Source organism: Callospermophilus lateralis, chromosome 3, assembly GCF_048772815.1.
Source record: "Callospermophilus lateralis isolate mCalLat2 chromosome 3, mCalLat2.hap1, whole genome shotgun sequence".
Lineage (NCBI taxonomy): Eukaryota > Metazoa > Chordata > Mammalia > Rodentia > Sciuridae > Callospermophilus > Callospermophilus lateralis.
This window is the reverse complement of record NC_135307.1, coordinates 15,890,441-15,912,640: the sequence shown is the minus strand read 5'-3', so window position 1 is coordinate 15,912,640 and position 22,200 is coordinate 15,890,441. Positions and strand designations below refer to the sequence as shown.

Genomic DNA, 22,200 nt, shown 5'->3' with positions numbered 1-22,200 from the left:
TCTTTCCTCCTTATCCCTAATGTTTTTTTTTTTTTTTTTTAGTTGTTGATGGATCTTTATTTACTCATATGCGGTGCTGAGCATCGAACTCAGTGCCTCATGCTGGCAAGGCAAGCATTCAACCACTGAGCTACAACCCCAGCCCCCTAATGTTTTATAAAGAAATTTTTCATCTTGATTAACTATTCTTCCGCCCACAGGTTGAGGGATATCAAGACTGGGATGTGATTAGGTTAATAGAAAAAAATGAACATTAGCCCAGAGATTGTCACTGAAGTAACGCATATTCTAACATTCATGGCCCGCCTTCGGGAGCAGACAAGTGCATTTGAGTGTTAGTGAGACCTGTCTCTTTGTCTGCTATTACTCAGATGCTTCAGTTTTGGAAATTGACTATATCTGAACATTTAGTAGCCAAAGGTGTGCTCTGTTGTGGACCAGGTGGATCAGCACTTAGTGAGTCCAGCCTCCTTTCAGTGTGTCCTCCTCTGCTGCAGAGTTGGAACCCCACAAATGGTTTCAGGTTTGCTGGGGGGCAAAGTTCTAAATACAATTCAGGCGTTCACCTTGCACTTGGTTGATTGCAGCTTCACTTCTGAGCCGCTCTGTTTCTGCTGGCCAGCTGGATGGAGGAGTCACCGAACATTTCTTCAACAAGGCCAACAGGTTCCAATGTGTAGTAACTAGCCTTATGGTGTTAAAGAAGGGCATGGGCCATCGTTTTGCTGGTGTAGCTTTTATGTAGTGCCAGAGCTTGGGACATGGCAGCTTGGTGAAGATCCTTGATCACAGCGGCTCCCTGATAGGGGTGGTTCCCTAATGGTGACAGATCTCTGATGATAGCTGTGGCAGTTTGGCTCTCAAGATGTCAGCTATAATGGTGGCTACATAACTGGCAGGCAGCTTCCTGTTGCTCAAAAGGCAGGACGCAGTTTCTGCAGTGACTTGGTTCTATGAGTTGGTTTGGACAGTTATTTCAGAGGACTTCCTCAACCCTAAAAACAAGCAATGGGTACCAAATTTCTTTCTGCTTAAACTTCCTAGAGTGGATTCTGATCTTTGCCAAATAACCCCAACTGATTAAAAATAAAATCCCCTCTAGGTATTAAGTCTTTTGAATTCTTCAGACTTCTCCATTTCCCGCTCCCATAATTTTCCTTTGTGGTAGGTTTCACAATCTCATATCTATCTGAAAAAGCTCTCTCTTGTGGCTTTGTGTAGGTAATAATTAATTTTATGAACACTGTGCTATGGTCAGCTTTATTTCTCATTCCACTTTCCCATCTTAGGTGACCCCACGCTGTGTCCCCAAGACTGTGAAGAGTCCCCTCTAGCTGCTGGCCCTTGTTCTGGACTTTACCCTTCTCCTTAATCAAAATGGCTATTTTATATCCTGTTAAAATCCTCCTCCTCTGTGGAATCTAATGAATGAATTTAGGTTAGGCTAATTGGTGACAGTGGAAAGGATGTTTGAATATTGAAAATAATAATGATGATGACAGCCACTACTGACATTGAGAGTTGACTGCATGCCAAGCACTATAAGAATTATCTCATTTAATCCTTCAAAATTCCCAAACCTAATGAGTTAAGTGCTATCATACCCATTTTGCGGATCAGGATCCTGAGGCCCACACAGATTAAAAAATGTGATTAGAGAATTAGGCTAGGGCTGGGGCTCAGCAGTAGAGCGCTTGCCTCCCACGTGTGAGGCTTTAGGTTCCATCCTCAGCACCACATAAAAATAAACAACAACAAAAAAAAGGTATTGTGTCCATTATATTATAAAAAAAGTGATTAAAGTCACACAGTTAGTAAGGGTTAGAACTAGGACTTGAATCCAAGACTGAGTCCATAGCCTAGCCCATTAACCACCTTAATATAACACCTTTTCAAATGCAAAGGAGTGATTGGAGAATCCTAGTGGCTTGCAGCTAGATGGATGGGAGGCTTTCTAGCAACAAAAGCATTTGTGTTTTACTGAGATCAGGAAAGCTAAATATTAGAAGACATTTAGAGCTACACAAGAAGATTCTACATTTTGTGGAAACACAACCATTTCTCTGGTTACAAGCATTTGTTTATTTCATTGTAGTATGTAAGAAATGAAACAGGGAAGCAGGATAAAGGTATATAGGTAAATGAGTCAATGTAGGGAAATCTGGAAAAATGGAGGAAGTTTAGTCTATTCTTCTAAAAAAATATTTCATTAAACAGTTCATATTATGATAAGCCTCTAAAAGATTAAACTAGTATAGATAAAGCAGTAAATCGAGTTTAATGCAGGATTAGATAAGAGACTGGATGATAAGATGCTTAAAGCCTAAGGTCACTGATTATTTGGAAAAGAGGAAAGGTAAGCGTGCAGAATGGATCTCCTGTTTGATAAATATTAGGTTCCCGAGGAAACAATAACCATAAATAATAGAATAGAAATCTTGTAATCCTGGAAACTCACTGGAACAGCTGCATGAAGATCATTTCCACAGTAGGAAATTATTGAGGAAAATCTAGTGAGGATCTCAATGTTCCAATAGTATTAGTAAAGTAGGGCATGCATAAATCCTATGGGTTCCTCTGGTGTCTATTTAAACTCTCTAAAGTTATCAATGAAGGTTGAGGAGTGAAGGTTGGGCTAACTCATGGGTAGAACTCAGACTGTATCCACAGAAAACAACCAACCAGTTAAAGAGCTGATCTGAGCAGGTCTAGCTGCCTAACCCTTGTGGATTTCAATACCCTACAGTCAAGTTATTCTGGGCTTATACTCCGTGAAAAGCACTGTAGGATAATGAATAAATAATCAGAGGGACTGTGAAAATTACCAAATGAAAATTAACATTTCCAAATGTTAATTTAATTTTACTACAAAATTCATTGTTATCTTTCTTTGATTGTTAAACTACAAAATGGGAAGTGGAATAATTTAGTGATTTGTCCTTTGCAAAAAAATTTGTTAAGTACGTATAGCTTCAAAGATTCTTTTTTTCCCCAAATCCTAAACATGAAATTTATTTTCAGGCTCTTGATGTAGCTTTCAGAATTTATCCTTTGCTCTCTACCATGCAAATTACAAGATTCTGTTGTGATACTAGAGGGAAAAATGACTAAGAGTAAAAGGAGATAGAACTTTTATATGATCATTTTCCCAACTACAATCACGTTTTCAAACTAAAAGGTATACGAAAGTGGTTTTCCAAGACATTAAATACTCTTGCAAAGAGAAAGATTTTTAAAAAGTTCCAAATGAATGATCCTCTGGAGTGGAGAAAGGTTAGCTGTGAATATGCTTTTGAAATATACTATGAAGGATTCTCGTTCTGAGATTATGGTTGTTCATACTTCCAGGTTCAAGTGTTGCTCAATCAGCAAGGTGCTCAATTCACAGTGATTGCTGCACCTTTCCTTGTTGATCACGAAAATGCATAATCTCAGCCCAGATACATTTACCATAAAAATGAATACAAGAAATAGGGGTTTGATTTTAAAATTTTCCAGTTGCAGCAGATCGAGAAAAATATATGCAGAAGACTCCATTTGAAAAGCTCTGATTCAAGTAAGTCCAAAGAGAATGCTTCTCTATGTACCTAATGTTGTCTTCGAATTAGATAGCAAGCTTCTCTCGCTCAGAGCCCTTGTCAATTTGATTAAACTCACCAACACGTGACCGACTCCACCTCAGTTAAAAATACTCTCAAGCCAGAGAATGACTGAGAAGCTGGTGGCTTTCTGTTTGTGAGTGGGTCCTTTGGCAGCGCGATCCTTACACTTGCTGGAGGGGTATACGTTTAAATTTAAAGCCCTACAACTGAATCCTGCAGGCGCAGCTCATTGCAATGAGAGATTTAGAAAAATGCAAATTCGAGTCCAGAATCCAGCATAGCCTTCCAGGCATGGACGTTTTCAGTTAAAAATGGCCCTCCAGTAACACGATACTTAATTTTCAGTGTTGTTTTAAAAGGTAGCTTTTGGACATTGCTTTCTGTATATTCTCTTTGCAAGATTAAAGATCCTTCAGGTGAAAACACTTGAGGGGAAAAGGCCGCAGGGGCGTGTGTTTTGTGTGTGCCCGGTGCCCATTCCCGCGGAGGGGAGGGTTCCAATGACAGTCCCAAACCCCCAAATTTCCCTCAGCCCCAAGTATCAACTCGGTCCCCACGAAACAAACTGGAAAGTCTCCAAGCTGTTATTGGCCCAGTTGGCAGGGAAGTGAGTGGGGGACAACCGGCCTTGAGCCCGGCCACCCTCGGGGGCGACCCCGCTCCGCGGCGATTACCCGGGAGCGCGAGGTCAGCTCGGAGAGGGAGCGGGGTGGGGACGCCACTCGGTCACCCACGCGGGGCTTGGGGCCCGCGCTTCCCGCAGGCGCCGCCGGCGTCCCGCGCGTTGACTGCGCTGCCATGGCAACGGCAGCCCGCCCCGCCCCCTCGCGGCGCCGGCGCGCCAGGCAGGGCGGGGCGGGGCGGGCGTTGCTAGGAGACGGGCGGCGGGCGTCCGCCTCCGCGGCGCGGTCTGGCGCTTCCGCCCTTCACCTACTTCAGCCGGGTGGAGGTGGCGGTGGGGGAGGGCCCGGAGGCGACCAGGAAGCCACGTGGTGGGTAGGGGCCGCAGGGCTCCTTCTCCATCGCTAGGGTCCCTTCCGGGTCGAGGCGACGTCCGCATTCCCCCTGGCGCGCTCGTATTGTGTCCTGTGCCCGGGAGGAAACGGCGCTCAGCAAAAGGAACGAACGAAAACACTTCAACATTGTTTCTCTCCCGCCCTCCTCCCCAGCCCCCGCTGGCTCCAGAAGGACTGCAGAGTCCCTGGACTCCTCGCTGGGCTCTTCGCCCACTATTGCTCCCTCTCGGAAAGGAGCCATTTCTTGAACTTTACTATACCCAGCCACCATATGCTAAGCCCTGTGCACACGTCGTCTCGTTTTCGATCCTCAGAGGCAGGAGCTAGTAAATTCTTTTTAACATAAAATGCGGCTGGTTGGGGTGGAGCCGGATTGGAGGTCCTGACTTACTTAACTTCAAGATCCCTGCTTTTTTTTTTTTGGTAACGCTCAAGTTCCTTCCCCTTGGCTGCCTTTTGGCTAGCACATCATCCCCTTCGCTGTCCAAACACACTCCCCCAACACCGACTGGGACACACTGTCTGGAACGTCGACTGACAGGGGGATTGAAAACGAAATCAGAACTGTCCAAAAAAATCTTGATGTATTACTGATCGTTCACAGATGTCCTAGTCTGTAGTGCACTACTGGAATGACCCCTTAGGATCTTCAAATTCTTACTAAGGAGAGAAAAGCTAAACCAAAGACTGTATTGACTCATGGAGGTATCTCATGCTGAGCTAGACACTGTCGGGTATTAAAAAGCCTCCCCCCCCCCCGCCTTGTAAATGATGTCTGTCCATGAAGAGTTTATTTTCTACTAGGGAACTGTCTTGGGTTGCCATGGATGTGAGTGCAAGCGATTTATTAAGGAAGCGCTTCTATAAGAAACTAGTAAGGGAGAAAAAGAAGCAGAATACAGAAGCAGCCAAGCTTCTTGGGAGTAATAATTTAAGGTGAAGTTCCAGTCCCAGCTTGATCCAAAGGTAGCACCTGAGCATAAATTACACAGTGAGCTTATCCCACCGGGAGGCAAGGGAACTAGGTTTCTTAACCCTGCACCAGTCGGTCCTGGCTGTAGTATTACCTCCAGGCAATTGGGGGCACAGATACCTACAGCTTCTCAGGTGAGTCAGGGCAAAGGGGTTCCTGTAGATTGACAGAAGAAAGTCCTCTGTAGGAAGTTGGAGGTACGACCCTATGAATAAAGCACCTAGAACCTATGGGGTGGGTGCAGAGGGTGGTAAAGGGGATTCGACAGATGGGAGCAGCACACCCCATACCCTGTGCAGATCCCTATGCGGCTCCATCTTGTCATAGTTTATTCAAGATTCTAATTGGTCACAGATCTAGTTAGACAAATGACAGCCAATGATGCTACAGCAAATCCCCAGGCAATAATGTAGGGACAGCATCTCTCTTTTCTACCATCTATTGTAAACTCCCCATACCCTCAGCCCTTCCTCCAGTCTAGGTGGCTTGCCCAGTGAAGGAACCCAGTCTTCATCCCTGAGGGGTTTGAACTCCCACACTGTACCTTTATCAGGTAATGATTGCTGGAACTGCCTACTTTCAGTAAAAACTGGGCATAGGAACAGCCAGAATCCCTCTAGTAGATTAGGTGAGTGCAGACATATGCTCCTCTCCCACTTATGTAGCAGTACTGCCAACACTTTCTTTGCCTTTGTGGAGTGCAAAATGGTAGGACCAGAGCTATAGTTTTAAGTTTAGTGGAACGTTTCCTGTGTCCCCTGATGCACAGCCTTCTCTCTCTGGGAACTAGAACATCTGGGTCCAAAGTCCTGAGTTGTGAGAGTGGGAACCAGACCCCAAGAAGGTCACTGAAAGTGATGGTGAGCCAACCTACTCCTGTTTCCACCCCTGATTCCCAGATCCAGGTCTCAAGCTCACTGGAGATAAAATACAGTATAATAGCTGTGGGTTTAAGGCCTTTAGGGCATCCTGAAGGATAGTGCCCCAATATCGCATGATATCTGATGTCATATCTAGCTATGCCTTCAGAAGGTGGTTACATATAATAGGCTAGAACTTCTGATGGTGTAGAACCAGTGGATTTCACAGTCATGTGACCACTGCCATACTTCTTTTCCAAAAAGTGGCCTAAATATATTTTGTGGTATCCTATGTTGGTCAGACATTCTGAGTCCTCGAATAGTGGATTTTGCCAAGACACTGAAGGCAGAAAGGCAAATCTATCTACAGAATTTGTTTCATTTCCAGTGTTTTATCAGCTTTTTTATTGTTGTGGGCAAAGGACCTAACAATAATAATGTAAAGGAGTAAGAGTTTATTTTGGCTCATGGTTTCAGAGGTTTAGTCCATGGTCAGTTGACTCTATAGCTCCAGCCCCATGGTGAAGCTTGGCAGAAGGACAGGGGGACCAGGAAGCAGAGGTGGCTCTGCTCACCAGGACCAAATATAAATCCCAAAGTCATACCCCTAGTCACTGACTTCCTCCAGCCACACTCTACCTGCCTACAGTTAATCCATCATTGGATTAACCCAATGATTACGTTATTCCTCTTGTAATCTAATCCTTTCACCTCTGAAAATGAGGGGATACCTCATATCTAAACCATAATACCCAGTCAAAACAAAATTGTACCCTTTCCAGAGAAAGGGATCCCGTATAATTAACTTGCCACCAAGTCTCTGGTCGATCTCTTCAAGGACTGGCACTCTACTGGGGACTTGGAGTTAGTCTCTGTTTTTGGAATGTCAGACATTCAGCAGGGGGCAGCAGCTAGGTCAGCTCTGGTAAAAAGGAACCCATGTTTTGGACGCATGCCTTGCCTCTATTTCTGTCACTGGGCAGCTAGCTATTACATGCATGAGCCTATGGGGCAGGGATGAGGGTAGCCAAGAACAAAGGCTGGCTGATATTTCCTGGGTGAGTGCTGTCTACCTGGCTGCTTCGTGCCTCCTTCAGATATTGCATAAGCCAGTGCACCCTCTTCCACCTGTATCCGAACACAATTCACCAAGATTAACATCTTGATAACTGCAATGAGACAAAGATATAGACTACCACAATTAATGCTGGGTATATAAAGAATTCTGCTTTTCTCATGCTTTATCATACATTACTAACTAAAAGAATATATGTATATATCTCTTTATATTGGATAAAATGAGATATAACTATATGAAATTTTTCTTTCATTTAAGATAAAGATATGACACATTAATAATAATAATGATAACAATAATAGATACAAAGTGCCATCTATTACAGGGATACGGGTCCCTTTTTCATCTTTCTGGTGAATGAGCTGAATCCAGAATCCCATCCTAAAAGTCAGTTTCCTAGAACCACTTGTGGCACCAACTTTCTTGGGCAGACCTTGAGGAGATTATTTGTGACCAAGTAGTTTATCAAGAAAGTTACCCCAGGAGATATTGATAAGGGAGTAGGAAAAGTGACATAGGACACAGATAAACCAAGTGTCCTAGTCCATTCAGTCTGCTCTATCAAAATGCCATAGACTGGGTGGCTCGCGGAGAACAGAAATTTATCTCTCACACTTCTGCAGTGTTAATGATCTAGGCACAGGTGGGTTCAGCGTCTGTTAGGGCCTGCTTCCAGATTCAAGACAGTGATCTTTCCGCTGTGTCTTCACATGGTGGAGAGGGCAAGAGGACTCTCCGGCAGCCTCTGTTATAAGGGATCTGATCCCTTTGTGAGGGCTCCATCCTGATGTCTTAATTACTTCTCAAAGACCTTACCTCCCAAACCATCATATTTGTAGGTTGGAATTTCAGTGTATGGATCGGCTGGGATGAAGGGCTTTAGTCTGTAGCACCAAGCAAGGCTGTGACTTAAAGTGAAGTTCCAGCCTCGACGTGGCCTTCTAGGAGCTTTTAGAATAAATTACCCAACAGAGCTTGTCTCGCCCCAAAGCAAGGCAAGTTAGGTTTTTATACCCTTGTACCAATCAGTCATGGGGCACCATGAAGATTCGTGAGGTCCCGGGATCTTTTGGTTCTGGAAGCATCTAAGTGAAGTGGTTCCCAGGAATCAAGGAGAGTTCTTTAATGGAAATTGTGGATGTGAACTCATGGGACAAAGCCAGTAGAAACGGGGGTGTGGGTACCCTGAACCGATTGTGGGGTCTTGGAGAATCTAGACAGAGTTCTACAGCTGCTAAAGGAGCTAAGGGAAATGTGTGAGCAAACGACAGAGCTTCCAGTGCTGGGTAGATGCCTAACTAAGCTGAGCTTCTGGTTCCCTCCTAGAATCTAACTCTGAAGAAACCACTGAGGAGACATAGAGATTGGGTGTCCGTGTGTGGTTGGTGGGGGCACAGTGCTTGTATCTCAGCACATCAGAGAGACAGGTGCTGTGTTTGTGTGTGTGTGTGTGTGTGTGTGTGTGTGTAGTATTGGGGATTGAATCCAGGGACTCTACTACTGAGCGATATCCTCAACCCTCCTTGTTTTTTATTCTGATAGAGTCTGGCTAAGCTGCCCGGGCTGGCCTTGAACTTGCAATGCTACAGCTTGGGCCTCCCGAGTTATCTTGGTTTATTTAATCCTCACAACAATTGTATTAGGTGGGTTCTATTAGGATTTCCATTTCAATAAGAAACATGAGACTCCTAGTAGACAAAGAATTTGCCAAGGCCTGACGCTTGCCGTGGCAGAGCTGGGACTCAAGCCCTAGCACAGCCTGGCTATGCTGCCTCTTAAAACTGAGACAAGATCAGTGTAACATAATCATTGTCCTTTTCTAAAACACCTTTAGGAATTCATTCCTCAGCCACTTGTCAATCGTTGGAGTTTTGTAATCTTATTTGACGTGAAATCCCACTATTAATATTTAAAACATGGGTATGGTCGGAACCTTGAAAAATTGGTTGAGGGCTGGGGTGGTGGCTCAGTGGTAGAGTGCTTGCCTAGCATGTGTGAGGCACTGGGTTCGATTCTTGGCACCACATATAAGTAAATAAAAATTAAGCTCTATCGACAACTAAAAAAATAAAATTAAAAAGAAAATTGGTTGAGTCAGTGAATGAATGAAGAAATGCTATACGTGGAATAGGACATGGGTGGAAAGGGAACACATAGGATGCTATATTTCTAGATATTACTTCAGCAGAACCTTACAGCTCACTCCAGCACGTTTCTGTATAGTTGCTATGAATATTAGCTCTCCTGGTGCTTATCCAATAGCATGAGTTAGGAAATATGATGTGCTTTTCTTGATTTACAATTGAAAGCAGAAATAATTCTTAAGAGGTAAGTGAAGTGGAAGGCAGTTATTGTCCCTAACAAGTGTGTCTTTTTCTTATTGGTCTGTATACACGTGCACACACTGAGAACCCTGGATATATCTAATTCTGCATTTATAGCAGTTTATTACCTGCAGGGATAAGTGAGGTTATATAATGGGCTTTAGTTCAAAGAATGTGCTTGCTTGTATATGCAAATATCTGTCTAAATTGCTTAAAATAACAAGTTGCTTAACACCATAAACTGAGGGAATTTGGTTTGAAATGTTTGAACATCATCCCTCATTAGGCTTGCTGACTACAAGGATATAGGATGAAAGATGGTTCCTTTCAGTGCCAAGTACTCCAGCCACGCAATGTTTCCAGAGGAAGGGAAGAGGCTCAATTCTTATTCCATATTCCATCCATATTTCAGATCCTAGAGTCTGAATGATTTTATTTATTAACAACTTTTGTGATTAAGTTGCTTTGGTTTCTTAACACAAACCCAGTCTATAGGATATAGTGTCACTAACCACAGGGTCATTCAGAGTCTAAGCCTTTGTCCCTGTCAACATGGTTCCCTGATTGCTGAGCTGTGCAGCTGGCCTACTGATCCCCTCCAAGAAGCGGTGGCAGAGCAGTGGACCAGGAGGACTGGGACACAGGTGTCAATCACAGGCTGTGGCTGCTGTACTAAGCCTGCCATGGCACGGCCCAAGGCACAGCAAGCCAGGGCCCAGCCTGGGCCATCGAGGGGTGGAAAATGGAAGTGGGCAGACCCAAAAAACAGTTCAGACTCCAGAGCTAACCAGCGGTGTTGATTCTTTCCAAGGCTCGATGAGCATAAATTTGGACCAACAGCTGGAACTCTCAAGTGGCAACCTGCTGTCAGGTCCCCTCTCGCCCTGTGAGAATTCTGTTTCCATTCTTCACACTTGAATAAATTCTACTCCTTTTATTCACTCTTCCTTGTCTGTGGATTTCATTCTTTGAATTCACAAGACAAGAACCCAGAAAGAACTTAGCAGTACACTGCTAGAGTCTGCCGCCACACTGTGGGGCAGTGCCCTCCATTAGGAGCCACAACATGCCACTCTCTGGCTTTGCCAGCTGTGACCTCAGAGCCGACCCTGCTGTGTTTAGCTGCTAACACTAAAATGGGCTTTCTCTGCTGCTGAGGCTGCAGCTAGCACAGGTACCCAGCCCGTAGGAGCTGAGAATCCAGTTTCATCTCCAACTTGGATTTCAATCCTTCTCTTAATAAAAGTGGAGTCTGCGTTTTAGGTGGTAGCATTTTTTTTTTGCTCCCTAAGAAGACGAAGGGCAACTGAACTTTATTTTCTTAGTTTCTTTTGCCCTTTTCTTCTTTTTTCCTGCCATCCTGACTGTGGTGCAGCTGGTCACATCATACCCTGGTTAAAACCTTTACAGGCCCTCTCAGTCCCCGCAGGTAAAAGGGCTATTCATTGCCTGACACCCGCATCCTTTGTCATTCAGTCCCTTCTCCCTTCCCTGAGGTTTTCCCTGCTCCTCAGCCTCCATATTTCCACCCTTTGCTCTGTTTTCAGTTTCTCAACTATTCTTTTCCCCACCTCAATCTTTCTGTGATTTCTGGGCCGTACATCTATGATTTCTTCTATCGTTTCCATCTTCCCTGTCCATTCTTCTGATCCTTCTGATCCTTTCCTGCTGTCACCAACTCTGAAACATCCCCTCACCCGAGGCTGGTTGCCCTTCTCAGGACTCTGTGGCTTCCAGCATGCACCCCACCCAGGTCCCAGGACATCAGCCTCGTGCAATTCTCCTGCTGGATTGAGAACTCCAAGCATGACAGGACCAATTATTGTCTTGTCTCCAACGTCTCAGTACCTAGCATAGGGGCCTGGGTCACTGAAGAGGTTAAAAGAAACATAAATGAAAAAAAAAAAAAAAAAAAAAAACTCTGTTGAATGGATGTTCTAGTTACTCTCTTGTAACCATATCTCCACTTTGGGGAGATCTGAACTGTACTTTGTTGACTTAGTCAACTTCATTCAAGATGTATGACCACAAAAGTCAACTGAAAGCTGTTACCACCATAGAAAATTTCCTGAAAACAAAGTTAACTTTTGAAATTTAAAACACACAGAATTAGTTCCTATCTTTTGAAGCCCAGATCTGAATCCCAGTTTCTCTAGACCCTAGTACTGTTTTTAAATCAATCTATTTTCAATTCTTATAGACCATGGTGATCATGTGGGAATGAACCAACCCAGGTGATACTGCCTCTTACCCTCCCTTGCAGCTTTTCTTAGAAAGTGTGACATGGGCTTATTTCTGCTGGCATAATAATGAGAGGAAGGATAAACACAGCATGACTCTGCTTCATGTAGTGCTCGTACAGGATTTAAAAAAAATAGCTAGGAAGATCTAAAGAACTCTTCCAAAATAGAGTGCTCATGAACAAAACTGATTTTTATTTAGAACAGAATTCTGGGTATGCAATGTACACTTTGGTATCTCCCTGGCCATTATCAGTAGCGGCCACAATTTGACCAGAGAAAACGAAGAGACTTTAAGAATGTTGGTGTGTTCCTAACTGAACCCCAATGTCCCCCTGAATGGAGATTCTTTACAATGGGGGCTAGGAGTTAATGAAGTCATGACTTTATTTTTATTTTAAAGGTTTTGATGGGTCTTTTTCTAAAGACTTTGTGAACTATAAATCACTAGTGGAGCGTTGCTTTGAGTTGGACATTGCCTTTATCGGTTTGAATTTTTAGAGACAAGGAGCCCAGCTTCTGTTTGTGTACTTCCTGGATTTCTTGTTCAAGGAAGCGGAAGTGGACCTGACCCTACTTAAAAAGACTTCTTAAATCTGCTGGAAGGACATGCAGTGGTTCACCAGGAAATGAGAACAAAGTGGAAAAAAGGAGGATGAGATAAAGAGAGTGTATCAGCATCTGAGAAGTGCTGTAACAAAATGCCACGTCCTTGGTGGCTCACAACAGAAACACATTCCTTCTAGTTTTAGAAGCCGAAGCCCCAAATCAATACCCCATCTGGAGGCTTCTGGGGGTGATTGCTCCACACTTGCCCTTGGCTCCAAGGTGGAGCCTAGCAGTGGGCTCCCCCTCTGCCTGCCTGTGTCTTCACAAGGCCTTCCCCTCTGGATGTATCTGGGTCTCAAATCTCCTCCGTCCTTTTTTCACAAGGACAGCAGTCCTTAGATTTGGGGACCACCCTAAATCCAGAAATGATCTGATTTACAGGTTCTTTTTTAAAAACATTTTTTTAGTTGTGGATGGACACAATATCTTTATATTTATTTATTTATTTGTTTAATATGGTGCTAAGGATCGAATCCAGGGCCTCATGCATGTGAGGCAAGCCCTCTACCACTGAGCTGAAACCCCAGCTCCAGATTCTTAATTATATCTGCAAGAACCCTATTTCTAAATAAGGTGACATTCCAAGGTTCTTGAATATAACTTTTTTTGGGGGGTGGGGTGGGGCTAATTTAACCCACTACAGAGAGAGTTCACCTAAGTAGAGATCCTTCCTGCTTTGATCCTCCCGAGAACTCTATATTTTGGCCTTCTGAACCTTCTCTTCTAATCAGTGATGCAAACCCCTGCCCTCTTGTCCACAGTATTTACAATAAAGCCAGATTCAGACATGCTATTAAAAGGAGAGCTTGAGGACTGAGAAAGAGAAAAATAAGCAAGAAACCCGGAGGGAAGACTGGTATTCAAATCCTAAAAGGTCAAAATATAAAATGAATGATGTACATATGGTTCTATTTTTTGACATGAAAATGCATATACGTTCATAGGACATGTCTGGAAGGATATTTGGGGATCAGAGGGTCTTAAATTTCTTCTTTATGTGCATTTTATATTTTATAATATCATGCAATTTTAAAACATCTTAAGCACTATAGTTAGTTGTTTATGAAAAGATAATGAGATCCAAGTGTCCATTTGGGCTGCTATAACAAAATACCATAAACCGGGTAGCTTATAAACAATAGAAATAAATTCTCATACTTCTGGAGGCTGGGAATTCGAAGGTCAAGTTGCCAGAATATTCAGCTTCTGGTGAGGGCCCACTTCCTGGTTCATAGATGGTATCTTCTCACTGGGTCAAAGGGACAAGGCAGCTCTCTGGAGTCTCTTTTATAAAAAACCCGAATCCCATTTATCTACCCTTATGGCCCCTAAAGGCACCTTCTTATGCCATCACATTGGTGATTTGTTTTCAACATATGAATTTGAGGGATGAGAGGGGCATAAATATTCAGACCGTAACATGTGGGAGGCAAAGAATTGTTCACCTGGTCTGGTCAGTGTTTCCAAGAAGCAGTGACTCTGAGAGACAGAAGACAGTGGACATCTTTCCTTGAATGTCCTTTTATCACTACAAATTCCGCTAACCTGGTGTGTGGTCACTATCTCGAAGATCTTACTGAACTGTAGATTCGAGAGCTGGAAGGAACCTCACAGATCATCTGTTTGAACCTCCTTAACTTACAAACCATGAAAGATAACCCTGGAGAGGCTAACAGGTCCCACCAAGGCCCCAGGGACAGAGGTACAGCTGGGACCCAAGTCCAGGAATTACATTGCCCAGGTGGGATTCTTCCATGGCCGTGGGTGGCCGCTCAAGGTCTGTGCATGGACCATTGGCCTAACATGGGGTCATAGTGTCTTTTTCTAGTTCAACTTCTTAATGAGTAAACCACTTATTTATATCACTACTAGGTAATCAAGGTATTAAGACTTATAAAACAATTATTAAACACCTGTGTCCTGTCCCAAGCATTATGCTGATCACTGGGTACATAAAGATGGTTTGGCATGTCTTTGGGATGCTATCTAGTTAAGAAGAAACTGTCACCAAAATGTCACCAGGTCTAGTGAGGTTGTGGGTGATAATGAGGCCATTTGTGTGTGTTTGTGTGTGTATGTGTGTATACATTTAGTTTTATTGTAACAAAGCAACTTGTACACTTTCAACATTTAAAACTGAGCATCATTTTTCCTTTCCAGTGAAAACAAAAAAGAAAAATTTAAAAATAAACAAGCAAAATGTTTGTTTGTCGATTCCAAATAAGATCCTACATGTTCCGCTGAGTCTCCCATTGAGTGGCAGGGCTCAAGTCATCATTAGGAGAGAATTCTATTTTAAAAGTGTCATCTTAAACTGCAAGGATGTCCATTAAACATCACAATTAAACATGCCAAAGGAGAAGCCATGTTGTCAAAATGCCCACTTTGTACTGTGCTCAAGGTATTTCCCCCCAGAATATGTTGAGAACCACGATTTGAAAGAAGAGACCTCAAGAACAGGGTGACTGAGCACAAGTCACCCTGTTCTTGCTTCCAGGGATTGAATTAAAAAAAAAAAAAAGAAAAAAAACCAGGTTGGAATCCGTCAGTGTTCAATTAGTCATCTTCTCCTTCCTCCTCCTCTCCTTCCTCCTCTTCATCATCATCTTCCTCACCTTCATCTTCTTCCATATCTTCCAGTCCTTCTCCTTCCCCTTCTCATCATCATCTTCTTCATCATCCATATCAGGAACCAAATAGTACTGCAATGGATCTGGCCAAGTGTCATCTCTGCTGACCTCTCCTAACTCACCTGCACCTGCAGCAGGATGGTCAGGGAAGCAGGTTCTCCATGCTCCCCCTTCCTGCTGGCTCCATTCTGTGTTGGACTTGAACGTTTCCTCAGATCCTTTCCAGATTTCCATTTGATTTCAGTGGACTTTGAAGACGGATCGCCACTCTCATTCAGAAGAAATTCTTTGGAGAGAACTTTATTTTCAAAGTAAGGATTTTCATCCAGATAAAAATCTATTCTGTGGCCTGATTTGGTATCTTTGAATTCTGTCCCTTCAGCTCTGGTCAAACAATGCCGCGCCTCTCCATCTTCCTCCCCAAGCAGTGCAGACTCGTGTGGATGGTTGACAAATGTCGTGACCCCTAAATTGGGCATTTGGGTGATCCATTCTGACCTCTTCTGAAAAAATGGTTGGCGGGGTTTGTTGTTTTTCTGCTCTACTTTCAACACCTCCTCCCTGGCTTGTTCATTAAGTCTGCCTGTTTCATTCTGTACCTCATCGATATGTTCAGTTGCTCCTTGTTCTTTTTCTCCCTTCGGCAAACCTGGAGAGGCTGATGAATCTGCCTGCTTTGGGCAGGGGGGCAGGCAGTTTGGGTTTCTGCGTTTGAGGCTGGAGCGAAGACTGGGATTTGAGGGCCATCCTGTGAGGGAAGTCAAGGAGCAGACCCAGGCCTCACAGCCCACCAGGGAGACGTGCGGAGAACCCAGACGAGGCCATTTTAACATAAAAGGCCCAACTCTCCATGACTGGAGTTTCCGGCCACTGTCCTGGGAATTCAGTGCCCTCACAACCACCCCACCCACCGTGTTCTGTTAAGAAGTCCCAGGACAGAAGGACAGCAGAAGGGTTTGCCGGTGGCGTCTTACAGACACTCGGCAGCAGCTTTGGTCCTGTGTCTCCCAGGGTCTTATTTGGGAAGTCAGTGTTCCCAAAACCACTTGAGGAGGGTGACTGCCAGTGTTATGTGTCTACTTGGCCAGGTGGGTTGGGGGACTCAGCTCTTTGGTCCCACACTGTTTTAGGTAGTTCTGTGAAGGTATTTTTAAAAATAAGATCAACATTGCCATAGGTAGCCTCGGAGTCAAACGGATTATCCTTCTGCGTCTTCTCCACTCAGTTGAAGGCCTTCATAGTAAGAAGACGGACCTCCCTGGGGGAAAAGGGAATTCTGCCTGCAGACTCGGCTACAAGACCCAGACTTCCCTGGGTCGGCAGAGTGCCAGCCTACTCTATGGGTTTTGGATTCACCAACCTCCACAGTCATATGAGGCAATTCCTTAAAATATCTATGACTGTATTGATGTCCACATCTGTATTTATCCACATCCTATTAGTTCTGTTTGTCTGGAAAATTCTAACACCAGAAGAAAGTTAATTCATTTTCTGTTGCTAAAATAAAATACCTGAGACTGGGTAACTTAGAAAGAGTAGAGATATATTGAGCTCATGGATCCTGGGAAGTCCAAGAAGATGGCACCAACATCTTCTCAGTGGGTGCCCTCTTGCTGCATCAAAACATGGCAGAAGAGGGGAATCACATGGCAAAGGCATGCCAGCTGGGTTCTCTCTTAGAAAGCCAACAGAACCATCATATGGTACTCATGACCTCCAGCTAATCCTAATTACCTGCCTGAGGCTCCTCCTCAACTCTGTTCAACTTGCTGGTTAGAGCCTCGAAGTGGTTAATATGTGACAAAAATGTATAATGCCTAATGAAAAAAGAACTTATGGAAGTCATAAAACATTTTGTTTAAAATTAAAAGCACCAAAATTACAAAATGAATAAAAAAAACTTCTGTTTTCTGGACTTCATCTACTCTTTCAAGGTCTCAGTGCCTAATCTAATTCTCCTCTGTCTTTTGTTTCATCTCAGTTTTTTACTCCCCACTTCTAAGTAACCCCCATATTTTTCTCCATCTGACGATTCCTAACAGAAACAAGTTTAATGTGTATGAAGTGAAATTTTGATGGTTTCAAATAAAAATCCCTGTTCGTACTAATGACAAAAACCTAACTCTATCAGCTTTAGGGAGTTAAATGGGGATGACTGCCTTCAGGTGTAGCTGTATCAAGCGGCTGAGGCATTAACACGAGGAGTGTCCATCTTTAACTTCAGTTGACTTCACTCAGAATCTCTTCAACATAGCAGCAAGAATCCCCTGGCATATTCAGTCTCCCATGTTCCTTAGATCTCTGCGTCCCAGGGCAAGAGAAAGGGACCCCCACCCCTATCCCTACCTCCAGCTCTCATACAAACTCCCCACATGACTTTGTTTTCCCCTGATCGCACTGCACACTCCCAACCCGTCAATGGGCTGGAGTCAGGCTACTGACATCCTCACTAATATTGCAAAGATGGGTGAAGGGTCCCTATCTTCAGAAAGGGAGACAGAGGAACAGGCGTCCACTTCAGGTCCACAGAATGAACATTCCAAGAGGGACTCTCATCACAGTAGGAAGAGAGCCCGCTTTCCTCTTCTCTGTGAACACCCTGCCCAGTACAGGGTGGTTTGGGAAGACCCACCCCCACTTCTGGTTGGCCTGGCTGGATAGGTGCCCAGAGAAGCTAGGAGAAAAGAGCCCGACACAACAGGTGCTCTCAGGCTCCCGAGGCCCTGAAGTGTGGTCACACATGTCCAATATGCCCAGGGCCTGCCAGACGTTACTATGGAGAGGAGAGTGGAGGTGTGTGGTGGAGGAGGATGGAGTCCACTGCATCTATTGGCTCCTTAGCCAATAATGAAAGTTAACATTAATTGAGTACTTACTACGTCCCAAGTGATTTAAAATCTCCTTGAACTTTTCCTGAAGCCCAACAATGCAGTGACCGTTGCCACTGTTACTCCACAAAGGTGAAAGTGATGTTCAGGAGGGTTCAGTAACTGACTCCAAGTCCCCTGAACAACTGCTTGGCCAGTCCCAGGAAACCTCCATCACCAGTTCTAAACAGCGGAAAGTTATGTTCAAAGCTGTGCCTTTTGGAAAGGTGGCAGCAGTGGGAAACACAGACTGTGTTTTCTCAGCCCAACACTGTCCATTGGAAGGCTTGACCATGGGGCCATCAGCAGCAAAGCTGAGCTTAGCATGGCTGTCTAAGTGCGGCTCCGCTCCAGTCCCCTACGCCTGGCTGCTAGGAGTTGCATGAGGGCCTTGGGCCTCACAAGCTCCTTTTTTTCATAGTGGGTGCTTTGGCACCTCACTTCTTGCTGCACCTCCTCCTGTTTTGAACCCTATGCTGGCTCATCTCAGCAGCAGACGGTCCTCTGAACAGAAATCCACCCTCAACAGTCGAGACCCATCAGCAGCTGGAGCTTTTACGGTTGCAGTACTTCCTGTTCAATCGAGTCCTGGGGCAGAAACCACATTGTTATTTATACCCAAGTCTCTTTATTCATGGTGCTTTACAAAACACAAAAGGGGCAGTCCCCTGCCTTACGGAGCCAACAGACCACAGACACACGGAAGACAACAGGACACAATCAGCCCCTCCCCTCGCCTTACCTCAAACTTCCCTTCTGCCCCAACAGTCCCCTCCGCTGCCCCTTGAGTTTCTTTTTATTACCTTCCCCTGAGCAGTCTTATTACGGAAATAGACTCCTAATTAACACGTCAGGTTTCCCCTTTTGCAAAATGCCTTGCAATGCGCCTGTTCCATGGTGCTGTTCGCTCAGAACACCCTCCTGCTATCTTTATTTTGTTCTGCTTTTTGTCCTGGCTGGTATCATTCGTTTCTTTGTATTGAGAGCTTGTCAGCTCAGGGGACCTGGCACGTATTAATTAGGAGGATGGTCCAGAGCACAACACAGCTTGATGGAGAGCAAGTCGGAGTGGGGAACTGGGCAGAGAATCAGGAAGAAGCTGAAGTGAGCAGCGTGGGGGAGATGGCTGGCGACCATGACCCAGTTTTCAGGCTCAGGTTGACTGAGTGTCAGCCTCTTGGCCTGCGATTCCTCGCTTCGGCTAAGCCAGCCTTCGTCTCTCACCAATCCTCCATTTGTCTCTCTGCCTGGGGACCCTTCCTTCTCTCTTCCACTTTTCCAAATTCTACTGATTTTTAAAGCCAAGAGAAGCCTCCAGAACCTTCCCTGGTTCTTCCAGTCCCAGTTACCCTCCATGTCCACGATGCTCTGACTGTCTAGGGGCGCATATTTAGCCTTTGAATGTGTCGCCTTGAGGACATCCATCTCAGGCTCTCTGGTCATCAGCCAGGGAGAAAAGGGGTCCCGCTGGACTGAGGCTGAATAAGGAGACTTGGGAGATGCTTCAGATCTGAGCAGGTCTGCACCCTTCACTGTCCCACGGGCAGCAGAAGGTAGGAGCAAGCTTATCAGGCGATACCACCACACAGAGGAGAATGTCCCGGAGAAAACCAGCCCTGGTTTAGGACATTATTAAGTTTACGAATCCCTACTACCCCCAGCTGCCTAGAGTTGCCCCTGGGACAAGCAGCCCAATTATAGATGAGCGGCTGAAATTTGAAGAGTCTGTCGTCAGAATTTTGGCCTCATCAGAAACACCCGTGTCTCCTTCTGGTCTAGATGTGCATGGGGGAAGATGTTGGGGCTCTGTGCCATCCCTTCAAAATCCTTTCTCCATCTTGGGGTGTCCTGTCTTGGCCTATTTGCTTGCAAGCCAACTGAGCAGCCAGAAGCACCTGGGTATTTGGGTTCTTTCTGGGGGTCCCTGGTCAGTGACTGACTGGTGCAGAGTATCCAAGCCCAGCTCCCTGCCTAGAGGTGGGACAAAGTTAATTTATGCTCCACGGCTTTCCATGGGGTGGAGCTAAGGCTGGGACTTGGCCTGGAATGGCTCCTTGGTGGGAATCTTCCCCTTTCCCATCCTGCTTAGCCCTTCTCCTTCTCTTGTACTCCCAGACTGATTCCCCCCAGAGCACTTCCTTAATAAATTCTTGACCATCAATACCCTCCATATGTCTGTTTCTGAGATAAATGAGAGCTAAGATAACACGCAATGGTGCATCTCTTCACTGGCAGTTCCCCTGCCCTCAAGGGCCTATATTTGAAGACCACTTTTAAAGCTCTCTCTCTCTCTCTCTCTCTCTCTCTCTCTCTCTCTCTGGTACCAGGGATTGAACCCAGGGCTCTTAACCACTGAGCCACATCCCCAGCCTTTTTTTTTTTTTTAACATTTTATTAGAGATAGGTTCTCTCTGAGTTACTTAAGGCCTCACTAAATTGCTGAGGCTGACTTTGAACGCAATCACGCCATCCTCCTGCCCAGCCTCCTGAGCTATTGGGATTACAGGCAGTGACACCGCACCTGGCCATAAAGTCCAAATTTTTAATCCACTGTACTACAGTAAAAACCCACCCAGTATTTCCTAGGTAATGTGGTAACAGATACACAGTCAGAAACTTAACCGTTTATATCTAGATTGCAAACTAAATGTCAGCATTCATATCCCTAGCAAATAGTAGGCTCTTCCCCCAAATGACCTGGGTGCTGCCAAGGTCATCACCGACAGATTCTGCGGATCCTCATGGATTCTGCATTCTTGGTTCTCAAGAATGCTTCTGTATCACTGGCCCTGACCAAAACCCTTCTGATGGGTCACCTTAAGTAACCAAGAAAAGGAAAAAGTGACCTTTCTTTTCCAGGTCACAAATCACTGAACTCTACCTAATTTGTTAAGTCCTCTCCTTAAAACCCTGCTGCCCCTTTGCCTCTGGTTGTGCTGCTGTCTCCACCACCCTCAAGCCCGAGACCAGAGCTAGTTTTTCTTTGTCCATTGTGCTCTGCACCTGGCTGGGGCCACGCCTGTCAAATTTGTCCATCACCTGGGAAATGAAAGTCACAGATGACTTTGAATCAAGCCAGGCAAACAGGTTTTGTACAAGATTCACCCTATTCACGGATCCGGGTACCTTTACACACTAGAGCCTAAATTGGCAACTGACATGTAATTTTCTGAAATGTCATTTCTCCACGTCCTTTAGCTAGATGCCTGAGGGTTCACTTGTTTTTTCTTTCTGGCTCTATTGTTCAGCAACTTGATCCTGTTTCCTGTCTGCCTGAGAAATTTCAGTTTTCCTGAACCTAAGGTTTCTGTGAGTGTGTGTGTGTGTGTGTGTGTGTGTGTGTGCGTGCGTGTGTGCTTTAGATTTCTAAGAAAGGCAGTTTATTAGGAAGCCTATGTTTACCCAAGTACGTTGTGAGTCCAGGTCGGCCAGCAGGCTAGATGGGATTCCTTGAAATTGTGTTCCAAGCAGGGACTCCAGGGAGCTAAAGGTAACATTTAGTCATCGATGGGATAATTCAGGTCCATTCCTTCTCCTTGCCTTCCTCAGAAGGGACGGCAGTTGGAGCTAGCCATCTCCAGAAGACGAACCACCTTCCCACCCCATAGAAGTGGGTGATTATTGAAGGGCCACTATTTCCTGCGCTGGTTTCCTCTCCGTCTTTGGATTTAGTCGTACTGGCTTTTCCCAGCTTCGGCAAGGTTAACAGTGGTCGGAATGCCACTGGCCGCTTCCCATCTGGGATCCAGCCTGGCGTCTGGATCTCGTTATGTAGGCATTTTCAGAGCGTTACAGCTCGGCTGTGAGAGCATTCTGGCTTAAAGCGAAAATGCAGGGGAACCTCGCTAATCTAACAACTTCATAACGCTTGTCACCGTCCCAGAGAGGACTGCAGTGGGGATTCGCAATTTCGGGGTGCATGGGACCAAGCAGCCCTGGCCACTGGACAGTGCCAGCCTCTCCAGGTTTGCTTCTCAGAGCAGATGGGATGACGAGACTTC

At 45.0% G+C, this 22,200-nt stretch overlaps 1 pseudogene; it reads right to left on the bottom strand.

Annotated features, from left to right (window-relative positions):
* Positions 1 to 15,258: 15,258 nt before the first annotated feature.
* On the bottom strand, positions 15,259 to 16,079 carry LOC143393642 (protein SET-like; annotated as a pseudogene).
* Positions 16,080 to 22,200: the final 6,121 nt, after the last annotated feature.